Below are 12817 nucleotides of genomic sequence, written 5' to 3' on the forward strand. Positions count from 1 at the left end.
ACTTCCAAGGCACTCGCGACCGGCCACCCGCCGTGAGCGACATGCGCCGCATCAAGCAACAGCCCGGGGAGACCCTGCAGAAGTACATCCAGCGCTTCAACAACGCGCGCCTCAAGATTCCCAAGGTGACTGAGGAGACCATCATCTCGGCCTTCTTCGACGGCGTGCGCGACGTCAAGATGAAGGAGGAGCTGGCAATGCATGAAGACCTGTGCACTTCCTTGGAACTGTTCAACCTGGCAACCAAGTGCGCCAGGTCCGAGGAAGGGCGTCTCTCCCTCCTCGAGCTGCCTGCCGCAGACCCAGAAGAGAAGAAGCCCAAGGCCAAGGATGTGAAGCGCAAGGGGGGCTGCCATGCTCGCGGCAGAACCAGACACCAAGCAGGCAGAGATCAGCCCGAACCTTCCAAGGGCAGCTGGTACTGTGTGTACCACGACCTCCACACCCACAACACCAACGAATGTCAAGAGCTCCGAGCCGTGCGAGAAGGAAGGATCGGCCGTCGCCCTGACCGCAGTGACCGGGGCTACGGCCGAGGAGGAGGAAGGAACGCAGGATGCTGGGAAGACCGTGGCCCGCGCCAAGGGTGGCGCGATCAACCTCGCGAGGATCGCTGGCAAGACCCGCCTCGCGAGGGAGGCTGGAAGGATCAGCCTCGCGCAGGAGACTGGAGGGATTAGCCTCGCGAGGATTGCCCGCAAGGCAACGCAGGCCTCCCACCGCTGTCGCCGCAGCCAAGGAGAAATGAGGACCGCCACCAGGACGAGGGGGTTGGGGGCTTCCAGGAGCCACGCGCGATCGCCTGCATCCTGGGCAGGGCACAAGCCCCAGCCACTCAGCGCATCTTCAAGCAGTTCGCCCGCGAAGTGAACGCAGTCCTCCCCAGGCTCGAAGCCACGCGCCCTCTCAGGTGGTCGGCGTGCGCCATCACGTTCAGCTCAGCAGATCAGCTCAAGTGTGCGGCTACAGCCGGAGTTCTCCCGATGCTTTGTTCCCCAATCATCAGCAACGTGGTGGTCACCAAGACCCTCATCGATGTCGGTGCAGGGCTCAACGTCCTGTCCGTGGAAACATTCAACAATCTCCAAGTGCCCTACAGCCAGCTTCAGCCAACCAAGCCTTTCTCCGGTGTCACTGACGGCTCCACGGTCCCGATTGGGCAGGTCCGCCTCCCTGTCACCTTCGGGGTACGCGACAACTACCGCACCGAGCTCATCGACTTCGACGTCGCTCACATTCACCTGCCATACAACGCCATCCTTGGGTACCCAGCGCTGGCCAAGTTCATGGCCGTAACTCACCACGGCTACAACGTCCTCAAGATGCCAGGAAGCGGCGGAGTCATCACGGTGCCATGTGAAGAGAAGGACGCGGTGTGTTCCCTGGAACGAGCCTTTCAGGCCGCGTCACTGGAAGACCCGGATCGTGGAAGCAGGAGGCCTCCCAAGACCGCCCCTCAGAAGAAGAAGACATCGTCCGGCCCAACCACTCAGGAGGCAGGCCCCTCTGGGCCCGCACCTGCCCAGGGGGAACCTCCTTCCATCGCATAGGAAAGCGCGCCCGGCGCCCTCCTCAGGCAGTGCTCGGGGGCTCTCCCCTGGAGGGCCACCGACCTAGCCAGGGTCACGAGGGAGGCGCTTGGGAACCACATGGAGGCGTGTTTCGAAGCACGTTTCCCTCAAGAAGGAGCAAGGCAAGGAAATCCAGACCCTCAGGAGTTCGTCAGCAAGGCCATTTAGGAGCTGCAGGAGTCAAGAGTCATGAAAGGCGGCCGCCGCCTACCCGCAGTGGCTCCCCATGCAGGCGAGGATGGTGGGCTGCGCGTCTGCATCGACATACCAAGGCTCAACCGAGTAGCCTCTCTGGAGCGCCTTTGGCCCTCGCGAGTGGGGCGCTGCGGAGGCCCACCCCACAGCAACGTTCGCATGCCTTACGGCTTGACGAACGCGGCTGACACGTACCAGCGCCTCATGAGGGGCGTCATGGAGGCACGAGAGGCAGGGCGTTCCGCAGCCCTGGCAGGGATGGAGATGGCCCGTGAGTTGCCGCCAGCGCCTACGGAGCCCCCCGAGGCCCCTGGGCCTGGGGGCTCATGAGGATCGGCTCCCGCAGCCCACCGAGCCTGCTACACCAATGCTCCTTCGTCCTCAACATCATCAGGTGACATCTTTCGAGTTTTATTTCCAGCTGGGAGCGCCCCCCCAGGGCTGCATTATTCCCAGGCCGCGTGGGTCCGTCCCTGCAGCGTGTATCCCTTTTTATTCCATGTTGTTAGCTTACCTTGTTGGGGGCGCCCCTCGGGCTGCATGATCCCCAAGCCGCTCAGGCCTGACCTAGTGATGTCCGCATTTCCAGCATCTATTTGAACGAATCCACTCCTTCGCGGCTAATGTGTTTTACCCAGTTGCCCGCTCAGCTGACGCCAACTAACGGAGCTTCTCCAAACGGCACAACGCTTGCGCATGGGTCCATCCCTGCAACGCCAACAAACCTGAATGGCTGAGCTCTGGCCGCGGCAGCCCCGCATAGCGTCACCTCGTCAAGCCTTCAGTGCCTCACTACCCCTCGGAAGCAACCAACGGCTGACTGTCAATTGTCATGGCAATCCTTGTTTTTCTATGATGGACCTGCAGGACCTCCTGAAGGTGCTGCGTCAGGCGAGGCCCTTGCGGTGTCACCTGCGCTCTCTCCAGTGCGAACTGCTTGCATGTTAAAGGGGGGCGCCTGAGCATCACGACTCAGGGCTCCTACTGGCTCTCCAGCCCTCACCCTCTGGCCTTGACCACGGCATCACGACCTGGCATACCAGCGACGGCTGAGACTCGCTCGAGGGCCAGGACCTGAGGACGTAGAGCAGAAAGGGGAGCAAAGGTGAGAGGGGAGAGACACGCGAGGACCTCGCCGAGAAACCTCGCGCCTGCCGATGCACGGACCCGGCAACACACTAGAGAGCGGCCCCTGATCCTCGAGATAAGTCATCACCCGGAAGCACAAGCTGCCGCGGCACCATCCCCGCACCTAATGCTACCCCGTGTTAGCGACGCCGCTCTCCATTCTCACCAAACAACGGCTGCTTGGGCGCCAAGGGGGACCTCCTGAGCATCGCGACTCAGGGGCTCTTACCGGACTCCGAGTCGCTCACCTCCTGGCCTTGACCACGACATCGCGACCTGGCATACCAGCGACGGATGAAGCCGCCTTGGGACTGGGACCCATCGGCGCAGAGCACCAAGCCCTCGTGAGGTTCGAAAGGGAGGACTGAGCTAAGACGGAATGAGCAACTCGCGCAATTCTACGACAAGGGTTATATTGACAAAACAGGATCACAGGCACCTTACAAGCCCCCACGGGACGCGTTTTCAATTCCTCGCAGGGAACAGATCCTAAAGGGACACAAACTACGCGCGACCCTGCAAAAGACGCCATCATCAACAGTGGGCCGTCAAGCACCGACGCCAACCCCATCCAGATCAGAGACGGCGGCGGCCTGATGAGCCCGCCCTGCTCCAGGAGTGGCGCCGGCTCGGGGGCTCGTAGCTGTCATCGCTCGTCTCCGGAGTCGCGAAGAGCTCGCCGGAGTCACTGGAGCCTCCGACGCCTCCACCGCCTGAGGAGCCGCCAAGGGAGCGGTTGGCGGTCCCAGTCCTCGTCGCGGCAGGGTTCGGGCCACCTTCCCCGGGGCAGCACTCCAGCCGGCGCCTGCTCGCATCGAAGACCTTGAAGAGCATCACCGAAGCACCGTCGTAATCCAAGTGGACCACGAAGACGCCCCTTACCCTGCAAACCCGGGCGATCTCTCTCCAGCCCCGAGTCATGAAGACCTCACCCGGGGCAATGACCGCGACCTCTGCCTCGGTCGCGAGGGTGCTGCAGCCGGCGTGCTGCAGCCAGAGCTCCAGGGGCTCCCCCTACGGGATGATGGAGGCGAAGAAGGGAGGAAGGCGGATCCAAGACTGAAGAGGAATGGCGACGTGGAGCATGAACTCTTGGGAGGAGCCCTCGGTGTGGACCCCAGGGGGGACGACCCACACCTTTGTGACCCGTCGGCGCTGACGGCGGCGCCGCCCATGGCGGTCAGCATCAGCTCCTTCGGGGCCCTCGACGTGGGCGTACAATGGCAGCGGGAACCCTTGTGGCACCCGCTCGCACCAAGGCCTCGACACCACCTGAAGGGCCCCTTCGTCCGGGCCACGGGGGATGAGCCGTTTCTTCAGCGGGAGTGGGTCTGGCTCCTCTCGGGGAGCTTTTCCCTTCTCTGCCATCGAGAACCGACGGATCGGAGCCATCGCAGCAAGACAGAGCAAGGATCGGGAAGAAGGAGAAGCAAGGAGGGATGGACTGGCAGGGCGCGCGTTGTCCCGTACTTATGACCGGCGAAGGCCAACCGCTGACCTCCATGATTACAGGTAATCATGACCCACTTTGCATGCAGGGGCTTGTCCAATCCGTGCAGTTGCCGAGGCGCCATGGGGAAGTGGAGGCGCCCACATCCAATCAACCGCCATGCGGCGCCCAAGGCCGCAGGCTGTTAGGGCCCGCGGCGCTTCACTCTTGCCCTTCCGCCTCCGTGCACGGCCATGTCCGGGCGCGCCTTGGGCCCGGGGGCTACTGTCGGCTTTCTAGGAACAGGGGTCCCCAGACTTGCCTGCCTCCGGCTTGTGGCGTGGCTCAAAGGGGGACTCAGCGCGGCCCATCTTCACCAACACAAACCCAAGACCCTCGCGAGGGGCCAAGCCTCGCGGGGCGGACGACGCGGAGCTTCCTCAGGCGCGGCCTTGTCAGGCTGGCTCACAAGGAGGCGGAGAGATCAAGGCGGGGTACCTCATGAGGTGCCCGTGACGCAAGCCATGACGACCGAGGGCGCCAGGCGGGTGCCAGCCCGTGCAGCGTCCTCCCTTCCTCTTTGGTGCAAAGGGGGCAAGCGCAGCCGCGGAGTACCGAGGCATCAGGCAAAGGTTGCCATTTCGGTGCAACGAGACCAACACCAGGAGGACTACGAGACGGAGGTCACCGTGGAGCCCAAGACGGCGTCATCACCAGAGCTTTGCGCAGGCGAAGACTACTTTTGTCAGGATAGTTGGTACTAGCTGTCCCCCTTCAAATTAGCCCTCCATTGTTGGCTCCCTTCCCGCTCGATATTTGGGAAGAGGACCAGGGCCTCTATAAATAGGACCAGCCACCCACAGGGCACGGAGAGACGAGACGAGGAAAGGGGCAGAGAGAGAGAGAGAGAGAAGATCAGAAAGAGAGAGAGAGAGAAAGGTGACTGAGCTCCTCCCAGCAGTTCATCACCCCATCCAAGAACAGACCCTCGCGAGGCTGTTCTTCCTTGTATTGTTCATCATCATCAGCCCAAGAGGCAATCCACCACACCACACACTGGAGTAGGGTATTACACCACAACGGTGGCCCGAACCAGTATAAACCCTGTGTCTCTTGTGTTGTTCTTTTCATAGTTCAGATCCTAGCAAGGCGGGGGGGTGCAGGTAGGTAGGAGGCGAAATCTCCGCGCGCACCCCAGTGTTCGAACCTCAAGGGTCTGCCGGAACCCGAAATCCGACACCGACCCCGGACATCCGACCACCCCAGAAATCCGGCCACTAGCCCGGACATCGGGCTCCTGGAGCGCAATTCGCACGCGGTTCTGGACATCAGGTCCCGGATATCCGGCCCCGACCCCGGATGTCCGACCCCTGGGATTTCAGCCTTCCCCGTTTCACCGTTTTGTGCATCACTAATTCATCCGGAGTCCGTTTTTTATGTTCTTTAGCTTGTTGAAAAGCTATTGACATCCCCCATCCCACAAAAATACTACCATTCCCATTTGACTCCATCAAATTTTTGGAACTTTGGCATCTTTGCCTAGGGCTTCCACCATAACTTCCGCATAACCACCACCGACTTCCACAACCTAACCAATTTTGTTCCCCATCGCATTAGTAGTTGCTTGAGGAGTGATTTGAGTCTCCTAAGGTGTCTAGGCTACTTAGGGACGGTTGCTTCTTCATCAACCACCACCACAACTACCGCATAGGCTTGACCACCATACACTTCCACCACCCCAACTTAACCCAATTTTGTTTGTGTTGTGAGTCGTGTCTCCTAAGGTGTTTCGGCTACTTAGGGACCGTGCTTCCAACTCTAACACCGTGTATAGTACACCACCTTACCCTCCATTTCTGCATTGTGTACTCCACATCCCATCATTGCGTTTCCACAACCACCATCGCATCCCGCTACCACCATTTGACATTTGACACTTGAGATTTTGAGTTCGCGGTTTTTGCGTTTCCTAAGGTGTTTCGGCTACTTAGGGATGAGTCTCCATCATCTTGGTATCTCCATCAAGATCACCGCCACTCATCATCACCACGGACGGTAACCTCCATATCATCTCGGTATCGTGGTATCCCTCCATTCTATATTCCGTTGCCATTGCATTGATAACCCCTAGCCCATTTTGCGTTACTTGCCTATCGAGACTAGCCATTTGAGTATTGCCGGCAACATTACTTGTGCACATTAGTGATCTACACCATACATTGCATACATACCATATCATATCGGTATCATATCATCCCTTGTGCCTCAAGTTTGTTCCCGCATATACACAATAGCTATCTTGGTTTGTGCATTTCGCAAAGTGGCTATTCAAAAAAAAAAGAATAAAGCTTTTAAGCAAAAGAGAAAGAGCAAAGAAGCTTGTAAGCAAGTGCCATAACATCATACCCCATCGCATAAGATTGTCATATCCGATCATCTTGGATCATACCACCGGAACATCATATACATAGCATACTTGGGATAGAAGTCGTTGCATTTTTGTCTCCTATAGGTTGTGCACAAGTGTCGTATCCGCCTATTGAGCAATCGTGCTAGCGTCTCTCTAGAGTTGTGCAACAAGAGCATTTTCCGTGGATTCCACATTTTGAGCTCATTCCTTGGTTGCACGACCCCATTTATCTATGCGTGTGTGTGTTTTCGTGTGCCACATATTGCTATTGGTCTACTTGTTTCACTTGCGAATTTGTGAATCTTTTTCAACATTATTGACTCTTGCTAACATTTCACATCAAATTTTTGTGTCACTATCCTCACCGAGCTCCACCATAAGCCTTATTTGTGTAGGTGTGAGAAACCGACAAGAATTGGTACCAATTGTGCTATTTCCTTGTCCACATTGGAGTGATCATTGATCCACTTTCAACTTCGGTCAAGGTACATTTGGTATTCGTTCTTCTCTTTCTACCACTCACATTTTTCTCTTGGAGTGATGGATAGGCAAGGCATTTCATCTCCGGTCTTCCACAACAACGACGGCGTGAACAACTACATCACCAAAGCGTCAATCTTCGATTTCCAACGACAAATGAAAGGCGCACAATCAGGATTGTGAGAGCACATCAAGAACCTCTCCATCGACATTCGCCACTCCGAAGCGAGGAAAAGGGACTACATCAACAACAAGCTTTCCGCACAAAAGAAGGAGCAAGATGCAAGGATGGAGGAGATTCAGACCTTGTTGATCAACCGTTCTTCCCCTTCATCATCCTCAAGGCGGCTACATTCGAATCACAAGTCTTTGGAGCACAAAAATGATGCAAGCGCAAGTCATCCACGTCCACATCTCCATGGCGACCACCATCACGTTAGTGATCCACCTCGTCATGAAGGGCAAGTCACCTTCAAGCAACATGTGCACGATGACGACGAATGACATCTACTACGAGCTCAAGTGCGACAACGCCAACATCATCATGACGATGCTCACCAAGCGCAAATGCACAAGTCCCAACAAGCCCTACTTCACGCCAAGTCCAAACTTCATGAGCACAAGAGAAGACCGCGAGACGAGCACCACCAAGATGGCGCTACGGCTACTACCACCACCACTTTGGCATCTTCGCCAAGTGCTATCAAGGCATCTTCGCCTTTGGACGTACAGCATTTTTGCCTACTTCCCGTGAGTTCGCCTACATCGACATCATCAAGTACAAGGTGACCACCTACGAGCGAGGGCGACACTTCCATCTTCGAAACCCCTCAAGGAAAATGGCCGAGCATGGGAAATTCCCTTCGGTCATAGGGACGAGCTACGAGGTGCCACATCATATTGGCCTCCTACAACAAGACGGCGTTAAGAAGGTCGAGAAAGGGCCATCCCCTTCGACCACGGCGACGAGCATGAACCTCTTAAACAACATGAAGACGGCGCCCATATTGGACTCATACTCCGAGTCAAGCTACGAGACCGCACATAAGACTTTATCTTTGGTCTTAGAGGAGAGTGATGATGTGCCATCTTCGGCCTTCATCCACGGCTACGACCACGACATGATTGAGCATGGAGACATTTGCACCTACATCTCTCTGACACCCACATATGAAGAGATGCCCCAATTCCCATGTGAGGAGAGCCACCACCACATGAGCGACATGAGTGACTCCACCATATGTGACATTGAGTGCATTTCCTATGAGAGGATGAGTGTGACCACCACTAGCCCCACACTTGAGAGCATGCCACACATCCTATGTGAGGTTGAGCGCCATTTGAGTGACTCCACCAACCATATGAGTGAGAGCATCCAAGAGGGAGTGAGTGAGCCACAACACTTAGTGAGTGAGGTAGTTGAGACGGCATGTGAGGCCACTTTGATTTCTAACGACCTAACCTCTACTCCGAGTGAGTTTTCTTCTTTGGTTCTAGGTCTCCTACATGACGACACGCCTATCCTCGATGAGTCCATACTTCCAATGGAGACATCGATGGCCATGGTGGAAGAAGATGCACCCCCACATGGTTCCATCAAGATGAAGATGACCAAGACTTGGTCTTCGACACCTCACCTACAACACATGAGCGATGCTCCAAAGGTAAAATAGGTGATGGTGCTTCTCTTGTCCCACTAGTGAACTATTTTATGAATGATTGCTTGCATGATGTTGACACACCTATACCCATGCTTCATGCTAGTGCGACTTCTTCATGTCATGACTTACCTATTTATGATTAATATGATGACGAGCATGTCAAGTTGCCTAGTTGTAATGCTATGCTCCATAGGATATCATGTGAAAATTCTTTTGGTCACATCATGTTTGACAATCCATTAAGCTTTTCATATGCTATGAGTGAGATATCCCATATTGCATCAGTTCAATCTCAACATAGTGACTATGCATGCCCCATTACCATAAATCCCATTTGCACTTATGGCATAGATGACGAGATGATGGTCATTGGCTTTTGTTTCTCTTGTGATGATATTGCTATGCTTCCTTTACATGATTTGCGCAATTCATCTACTATGCCATGCCATGATCACATTGTTCCAAATATGCATTGTTTGGGATGTTGTCAATCTTCTCCGTGTGATGTTTCCATTAATGCTGAGGAGACCCCCATAGTTTCCTCATACATATTAGGAGATTTTGATGCATTCCATACATTGCATGATTCTCATAATTGCTTGCACCATATGCATTCCATGAACTACATATTTCTTGTGATGCATTACACAATTTGAGTCTCCATTATGCTATACATAACAACAGACCTATCATGATGGACGACATGTTTCTATATCACGCATCTCATTTGTTTGAGCATTGGATATTTTGTGCTAACCAACACAAGCACGTGCGCATCACGATGGATGATGTGTACATCTACCACGCACACACAATTTTTCCTTTGTCTTTGTTTTGTGTAGGTAATCATGCACAACCGTCAACCTCTCAATCCCAAGAGTTGACGAAACGAGATCTTGAGAGCAAAGATGACTTGGGATCCCGTGAACTATCCTTACCATCATTACTTTCGTGCAACGACTACGTGCATCTCTCTCACTTGGCTCTCACACGGCTATGGGCTATATACCGCTCTCTTGCTCATTTTACCGTGTTCACTTTGCATGTTATGCTTTCTTATATGCCTTTGCCATGCAATTGTGACCCTTGCTTGCATCTACCCATGATTCACAATTATGCTACTCCTATGTGTATTTGCATGCTTGGTGGAGATCATTGTTACTATTGTCATGTTTATCATGTGCCTCATGCTATTGATGCTATTTTGCTCATATCTTGCTTTCATGCTTGTGCTTTGTCATGTGAATTATTCATGTCCACCATTTGCACACATGACATGTTTGACATGATTCCCTCTAGTATGTTGCATCTTCGCACTACTAGCTCACACTACTTGATTGCTATGATTGCTTGCTTTGTTGCGTCACCCATGTTCCTTTCTTACTCGCTTTCTTGGGTTGATGACATATATGCTCGTGCCTCTCACTTGATACATCTTGTTCATTGTCGCTTGCCTCCAATTATGCTTATTGATCTTGCAGACTTGGACACCTTACTTGTGATGCATGCTTGTTTGATTGAACCTATTGAATTTGGTTGTTCTCGCATTATATGCCTCCATACTATAAAATGCTCCCTTGTCCTTTCTTATGATGAGCATGATGCATACACTTGTTGGGTATTTTACCGCACGAATGATAGGTTTTCCGCTAACCTCATTTGTTTTTCAGAGTGTTTGCCATGTTCTTTCATGTTCAAGGATTCACAAGGCGATACCGTCATGACACAATTTGGTCATATGAAGGCATACACGATGTGCAACACCAACATTTGCGAGAATCTCCTAAAGGTGAACTCTTTCCCTTTGAGCCGTCCTCAAATATGCATATTGGATGGGTCACTCTTTCATTGTTGTTTCCTTGTTCTTGTCTACATGTTACATCTATTGGATGGAGGACCGACATTGGAGATGGAACCCATGTACCTTCAAGTTGAGGAGCGCTCGGACTTATTGGATGCACCTTCGAACCTCCACTCATTCCACGACATCGAGCATTGGTATACCAACACATCCATATTTGTTGATTGTGTTCACACATGTCATGCTCGATGGACATATCATACACATGACAAATTGGCATCTTATGCATGGGTTGACTCACATCATGATTGCCTTGTTGCATCTTGTATTCCCATGTCATCCATGATATATGAGCTTGTGCACTTTCTTAGCAAATTTGTTGTGATCTTCCTTGATGGCATATTCATACATCATGATCATATTGCCCGTCATCAATTGCATGATCACATACTCATCTTGAGCATCCATTTCCATATTCATGCTATTGATAAACCGTCTCTCTATGACATCATTTTGCACCGTGGTTGCATTGATCATATTCACAACAAATTTGTGTGAATAATGAATGCTTTTTCTCCCATGAATGCTTTGCATACCATTCCATCTCTTTTGGATAAGCTTCATGCACCTTACATGATGGACACTTTGTGTGCGCTAACCATTGTATTTTCGAGTGTCGTTTGTATTTGCTTTTCTTGCATATATACCACTCCGGCGATAACTTGGAGTACTTGGATGGCGCAATGTCTTCAACTCCGTCCAACTACAAGTCCGTCCACAACAACCGTTTCCATGGTGATGAGGGTCACGATCCGAGGTCGGATCTTTCCCAAGGGAGGGGAGATGATGCGGAGCATCCTACGATCATCCCCATGTACACTCGAGCATACACCATTGGACACAAGGTGAACTCGCTCCTTTCTAAATCTTCCCTTTCCGCATGTAAGACATGGATGCTACTTCAAGCGCGGACCTTGTGCATACTCAGGTACACCCGAGGAGACCAAGGAGAGCCCAAGGACCAAGGCCAAGTGTGCGCGGGAGCGAAGGAAGGAGAAGGAAGAAGAGCCAGCTGCTACAGGCCCCGGACATCCGGCCCCAGCCCGGACATCCGGACCAGCCCGGACATCCGGCCCCATGCCCCGGACATCCAGCTCCTCCCGAAGCCCCGGACACCCGGCCCCTTCGCCCGGAAATCCGGAGCACGCTAACCAGAGAGCAGAAGTATCGGGCAACCCCAGCCTGGACATCTGGCGAAAGGCCCGGAAATCCGGCTCTTCGTGAGCCGCCGGACATCCAGCCCCCAGCCCGGACATCTGGCACCTGCCTGTGCGCAGAGATCGGGCCAAGGGTCCATGTATTCCCCCTCTCACTTACCCCTTATTGGGCTAGCACTATATATACTTCCCCACCTCCTCCTAGTTAGGTTCAGCGTTGTGATAGCTCATTTGAGAGATAGAGCTTCGCTCATCCATATCGGATCTACTCCACGAGAGAGACCGCGGCCCCTCTACGGAGAAGATCCACCTTGGATTCAAGACCCCTCACGGGAAGATCCCCTTGTGGATTCAAGACCTCCTCACGGAGAAGAACCGGTTACCTCTTGTATCGTCCGTTGTTGACTTTGGATCTTGTATCTCTCTTTGTTTTTTGAGGATCTAGCACATGTGTGATTATACTTGTTGGTTTGAGTGTTCTCTTGTGTTCCCCTCGTTTCCCTCCTCGTGTTCTTCGCGTTCTTCACGGGATCCGCTCCTTTCATGAAAGATCGGGCCACTAGGGTTCTACCCTACATCACACTGGGCCTTGCTTCACAGGCGTCGGGCCTTGCTTCATGGGTAGAACTTCCGGAGGTGCTGGATGTTCCAGGCGTTCTAGATGGGGGTCCTGTCCTGCGACTCCAGGCGCGCGGTGCTAGGCCTGGAGACGTGGGCGACCCAAAACGGGTCCTCCCACATGGGCGAGAGCTTGTGCAGCCCTTCCCTAGAGAGCACCCGCCTCAGGACGAGATCACCCACCTTGAGCGTCCTGGAGCGGACGTTGCGGCAGTGGTACCGCAGAAGCGCCTGCTGGTACCTCGCAGCTCGGAGCGAGGCTTCACGGCGGCGTTCCTCCCCCAGCACGAGGTCCATCCCCCTCATG

This window comes from Triticum urartu, chromosome 1A, assembly GCF_056163025.1.
Source record: "Triticum urartu cultivar PI428250 chromosome 1A, HENAU_Tu73, whole genome shotgun sequence".
NCBI lineage: Eukaryota > Viridiplantae > Streptophyta > Magnoliopsida > Poales > Poaceae > Triticum > Triticum urartu.